General features: G+C 39.0%; 1 protein-coding gene across 1 annotated transcript in view; it reads left to right on the top strand.

Annotated features, from left to right (window-relative positions):
- Positions 1-6064, top strand: part of LOC131686760 (uncharacterized peptidase C1-like protein F26E4.3) — a 205449-nt gene that overhangs the window by 129677 nt on the left and 69708 nt on the right. The window lies entirely within an intron of this gene.

Raw genomic sequence — 6064 nt, 5'->3', positions numbered from 1 at the left:
GATGATATGTGGGCATGTAGGGCCTATTAAATCAGAGTGTAAGTGATGTTACCATGGAAACATAGCAAAAACACGATTTTTGATTGGAGACACCTCTAAATCATGCCCAAATTAAGCCATTTTTGGCGAAAGTTCTTAAATTCACACCTAGAACAAAAAATTGAGCTGACCCATGTATATTTCAAAACTTTTTCAAAATGTGGAAAGGTCTAATGTGTATATATAGAATAAAGTGGTACAATTTCCATAATAGTGTTTACAGTCACACGCACGATGTGGGGAGTGCCCTTAAATCAGGCCACGACAACTATGTTCCCTAAACAAAAGCAATTTGAACTCCACTCGGAGTGACACAATATACAGGCAAAAATAGCGCGAGATGTTATAAATCAAGGAAAGTATTTCTTATTTTCCATATCAGATTTGTGGAATACAAGTATACGAGCGATAATAACGAACACTGAAGGGAAATATAAAGGATTGTTAATCTGATGCACGGGCTTGTTAGCAATAACGGAGCTTGAAATTAGGTTCATAAAAACAGACGCGGCGAATTTTCAATACGTATTGACCCGTGATCATAGATATTAGTCAGATTATTCGTATTGGGGCTATTCATTTTTACGGCAATGTTTTCTCGACTAGATCTGTTCGCACCCTCTCATTCTGCTACTATCGGCAGAAGGCTGATAGCACCCAGTCGTCGCCGGTCTAAGGACCAAATGTCATCAATAGACTTAGACTCGCGTGGAGGCATAAGAAACTTGTGAGAATTTTGTTATCCCACCGTTTGACGACCGAAATTTAATGAATGAAGAAAGCGTGTAGATTAACTAAAAATGTACGATTAGTAGCAATTGTGAAATATCTGTAGTCAGCAAACGTTATAAAGATCCAAAAAACAGCGGACGAGAAAAATCCGTGGTGAACCTTAATTATGTCAGCGACTGCTATAAGCTATGATGTTAGCTTGGATAACAGATTCGCGAATCGCTTTAGTTTATTCATCGCCCACTCACCAACTCAGAAAATGTAAAATAATTTTCAATACCCCGCAGTACTGCACTTCAACTCACCTCAAAAAAAGGCAAATCAACAAAATTAGTTTATTTAGTATCCTCGACCGGCAAAAGTGAAACAAAGTATCGCTAGAAAACGTGTTCAAGTGTACAAACTCCGAACCGCCCCCGTCCAGGTTGAACCATAAATAAGAGAAGCTCACTGACCTGAAAGTGTCGCTCGGTACAACCAGCCGTCGTCAATTGGCACCGTCGAGAGCCATCGCGGCCGGGGACAATTTGTTTTCATTTTCGCTTACACGCGAGCTTCAAGGACAGCTTCCCAATCGGTTCTCCGGTCGGTCGGTCGGTCCGTCGGTCAAACTCAAACCGCGTGATCTCAGCTAAAAAGCTAAACAAGCGCGCATATCAATTACGCTGCAACTCATTCACGCCCATCATTTAAGTCAGCCAACCGCTGCCGGAATGCCGCATCTCACTTCTTCATTTATAGGAAAGTACTTCAAATGTGCCGGCTCACGGCGTAGAAATTGTGCAGTTTCTGTACCGGTTTCATCTGCGACTCTGTCAACTGGTCTGACTGACAAGTCGTGGGTGGACAAGGTAACGTATGTAGAACACGCGCGCAGCGTAATCACGTTATCGCGACGCATTCTGATGAAATCTGCGCGTTTCTGCACGCGATTGTAGCAGGGGGTCATTACGGATCGGCACAGATTTGCAGCTTTCCGCCTTTGATGTTCATTACTTTTCTTCGACCTCGTGGTGGGTTTTGTGGGAGGTACACAAATCACAACTGATGTAAAACGGTGACCTTCACGTTCAATTAGGTGTACATGTACATTCGCAAAAGTAAGCCGACCGGTATGGTTTGAGCGAACGAATGTACGAGCAGCAGCTGATTGCTTTGCCGATGCGAATCAAAAACAAGTGATTCGTATGCCGCCTCCGATCCGGTCGGTGCGTTGTGAATCGGCGGAAAGACGGTGGCGGCGACGATGTATTTTGCTTTCGCCGTCCGCTCATCAGCTGGTGGACGGTATGTTGTTGTAATCGTGGTTTGGCACGACATGAGTTTCGTGTTGATATACTACGACGCTCGAGAAAAAGGCCAGATTTTGTAGTTTCTCAGTCACGGTCAAGATTGAGTAAATATTTGAAATTCTTATGTACGAACGAATACGTCATAGTGTTTGGTTTATCGGTGGAAAGTTTGTTGGATAGGAAAACATTTGTTTGCTAGCACATGTTTTGGTGATTAGTCTGTACCGTAAACATACAAACGCTTTCTAATCAGTTTTTATAGGTCGCTTATTTGACAAGACACATTGATGCAGCTTCAAGGTGCAACTTTTCCATTTTTACATCTTTTAAAATACCGAAAACTAAGAGTTTATATTTGAAGCTCAAAATTAGTTGAAAACAATTTACTGGATAGAGGAACGATTTTGATAAAAAAAAACAAAAAAAAATTAAACTAGGATACAGTTCGCTACACAAGAGCAGGCCCGTGCACAGAAAATGCTCATGGGGAGGGTTTTGATTTTTCTACGTTTCTTATAAAAGAAAGGGTAAACTTTGACGACTTTTTATGAGACCTGGAAGGCCGAGTATTGTGTACCAATAGATTCAGCTCAACAAATTGAGTAAATGTCTATTATCGAGAAGGAATGGAATTGGTTAGCGGTAGTGTCTGATTGACAACCTCCTGTATCTTGCCATCCTCATCCATCCGGCGCCACCATTAAACCGTATAAATATTGTTCCTAAAATCGTGAATAAAATACCATGAATTCCGTAATATTCACGTTTTTACGCTATGAAAACAGGACTATGAACAAAAATATTTTATAATAATGTTCAATTTCACTTTAGTGACGCCCTCATAACGCGGAAATAGTGTAAATATTTATTTTTGTTTTGTGAAATTCAGTCACGGTTTCCTTGTTATTACCAAATCGATTTTCTGTACGTGAACTAGTTCACAACTTTATGATCATTAAACTCAGCTGACTCATGATGTTATTCATAGATTTAGGCACATTAGTTCGCAAAATCAAAACATTGTGGATATTTTCTCGTGATCTATTTCACGAAACTCGAAATTTTATTCATGAATCCATCCAATCCTCGTGAACTAATTCGTGATGCCTAATATATTAGTCAAGACTTACCATTCGTGCTCCTGAAACAGTTCACAATATCATGAAATATTATTCATGTATTCGAGAACTCGTTCATGATTCCTGGTATAATAGTCACGACTGACCATGCGTACCCGTGAAATAAATCACAAAATTATAAAATGTCATTCATGTCGTGAGCTAGTTCATTTTATCTAGTATAATAGTCACAAGTTACCATTCGTGCTTGTGAAATAGTTCACAAATCCATCAAATATTATTCATGTAATCGTAAACAGGTTCATGATTCCTAATTGAGTTCTACAAGATGACGACACGAATGAGCTCATTTTGTGAGGTTATGTCGGTTGGTGTAAAACCTAGTATATTGCTCACGATGCAATATCCGTGCTCGTGAAATGGTTCCCAAGTTCATTACATATTACTCATGTATTCGTGAACTGGTTCATGATTTCTAGTATAATGAAATTTTTACGTGAAGTAATTTCACAAAATTTGGAGTATTAGTCGTGGAATCATTCTTGTTCCGTGCACTTTTCATGAAATATCCAGCTGCTAGCGACCAAGAATAGATACAAGCTGTAGATACAAAAAAAATTAGGACCTCGAACATCGTTATTCATTTTATACAGCTCAGTGTGATGTCTGGATAGAAAACGAAAACTGCGCTGGACGCTACAAATTGTGTTCGTGATATAGTTTGCATAACACTTTTATGATCCAGTTCACCTTATCACGTTACAACGAGTAAAAAACCGAAAGTAAACAAAAAATAACAGATCGCGACAAGACGAAAAGAAAATACGAATACCACGATGAAATTGCTGATATCATGTCACATTCCTTCACGTGTCAAATTTGAAAGTAAGCTCTAGAATAAAATATCACGATAACATAAACAGAAATTACAAAAATCGTGACTAAGGTCCTGAAATTATAATCATAAATCACACAACTCGTGACAAAAATAGCAAAAAGTGTCACTAAGATCCTGAAATCATGAACATAACTAAAAATGAATCCCTAGTCGTAACTAAAATATTACGACAACATGAACAGAAATTATGAAAACCATGACAAAGTTCCTGCAGTCATGGACATAAATCACATTACTCGTTAATGAAATATTCAAAATCGTGACTAGGACCCTGAAATTATGAGCATGAATCACTTTACTCATGACTGAAATATCACGATAACGTGAATAGAAATTACGAAAATCGCGACAAAGATCATGAAATCATGAACATAGATCCCACTACCTTAGCACAAAAATCGGATAGTAAACTCATGAATAAAATAGCACGGTAACGTCATACGAAATCACAAAAATCGGGGATTAGCTCCGGAAATCATCAAAATCGCTTGACTGTCGGATGTGTATTCCCAAATTATGAACAAGACTCGTAACAAAATCTGAACATGTCCAGCGAACAACAGTAACCCAACCAAACATTTGAATGTGACGCCATGTATATAGTCGGGACGATCTAGTTTTGTGGAAACACAAAGTGTTTCATGGATACGAGGTTTATTACACATAATTTCAGGAACTTGGTCACGGTTTTTGTAAATCGTTCAGTTCACGAAATAGCGATCATTTTTTCATAGATTTATGATCGGATTTTTTTCCGTGTAGGCACTATTTACTCATGCTCTTTTTATTTTGTGTTAATCGTTCATGTTTTTCCATTGATGCTTTTTCTTGTTTGCTGTCCAACCTTCTCGGTATATCTGACCTGCTCAGATCTGCTGCAAATGTCGTAATCTGTTGAGACATGAACCGATCCAGAGATGTCGACCATAATGATTTTCATCTCTTTACAACCATATTCGCAGGATTTCTTTTCCTTCTTGGCGTTAGTCGTTCCTATTTATTTGCTAGCTGCTGCTGAGAATTTTTCGGCGGCGGTATTCCTCCCGATACCGATGACTATTTTCGCGGGCCATTTAGCTGTCAGTCACTCCGATGGAGAGATCATCGGCAATAAATAATAATAATAACGATCTTGATTTTCTCTGACATCATGCTTTTTCCTTAGATCACTTTGCTAGTCCGCTGACCGACATTTGCTGTGAAGCTGATCTACTCACAACTAGTGCTAATATGGAAACATGCCGAAACATGAACCGATCCAGAGATACCGACCAACGTAACGTACACCCCTTACCAGCCACCTTTGCGAGGTTTCTTCCTTCGTTTTTTTAACGACTTGTTTCTAGAGTGACCGAACTCGAATGACACGGCTCGCTGTATAATTTCATCCCTGAACAGGAAGTTTATAATATTTTGAAAGTAATTCAAAACACCCATGGGAGGGGTTTGAACCCCTAAAACCCTCCCCTTGCGCACGGGCCTGAACAAGGGAGTTTAATTGAATGTTCGAATTGTATCTAGACTGCTCACCACGAGTCCAATGCGTCTAGCATGTAGTGATTGAACATGAACCGGTACATGACAGGAATAAAATCTTGAGCCGTAACAAAGGTTTCATCGATACCATCGGAACAGTAGAATTTAGCTACTATCCTAGATTTTAAATGTTTCATGAAATTTTTCAACTTTCTGGTGTTTTCTGATGAGAAATACTGAAGTTGTTTACGCAGTTTCGTCATTCATAGACTTTCCAATGCACCCACATTAGCTATAGTATATCTCTACAATATGCGTGAAGGAATAAAAATAAAAAAGGAATAAAAGGGTTAAAGCACTAATAGGCGGCCGATTTTTCCCAGGAAATACCGGAAGTGTTCTCTAGTTTTCATTCAACTTAGAGTTTTTATTGAGCTGAGGCTATCCGAAGGTTATTATATGAGCAAACTGAATAGCAGCTAATTTTGCGAGGTAAACTGAAACAGGATCACTGAGTTTGAATGAGGTGGTGAAGCAATGTTGAATAT

This window comes from Topomyia yanbarensis, chromosome 3 (genome assembly GCF_030247195.1).
Source record: "Topomyia yanbarensis strain Yona2022 chromosome 3, ASM3024719v1, whole genome shotgun sequence".
NCBI lineage: Eukaryota > Metazoa > Arthropoda > Insecta > Diptera > Culicidae > Topomyia > Topomyia yanbarensis.
This window is presented reverse-complemented; position numbering and strand designations above follow the sequence as displayed.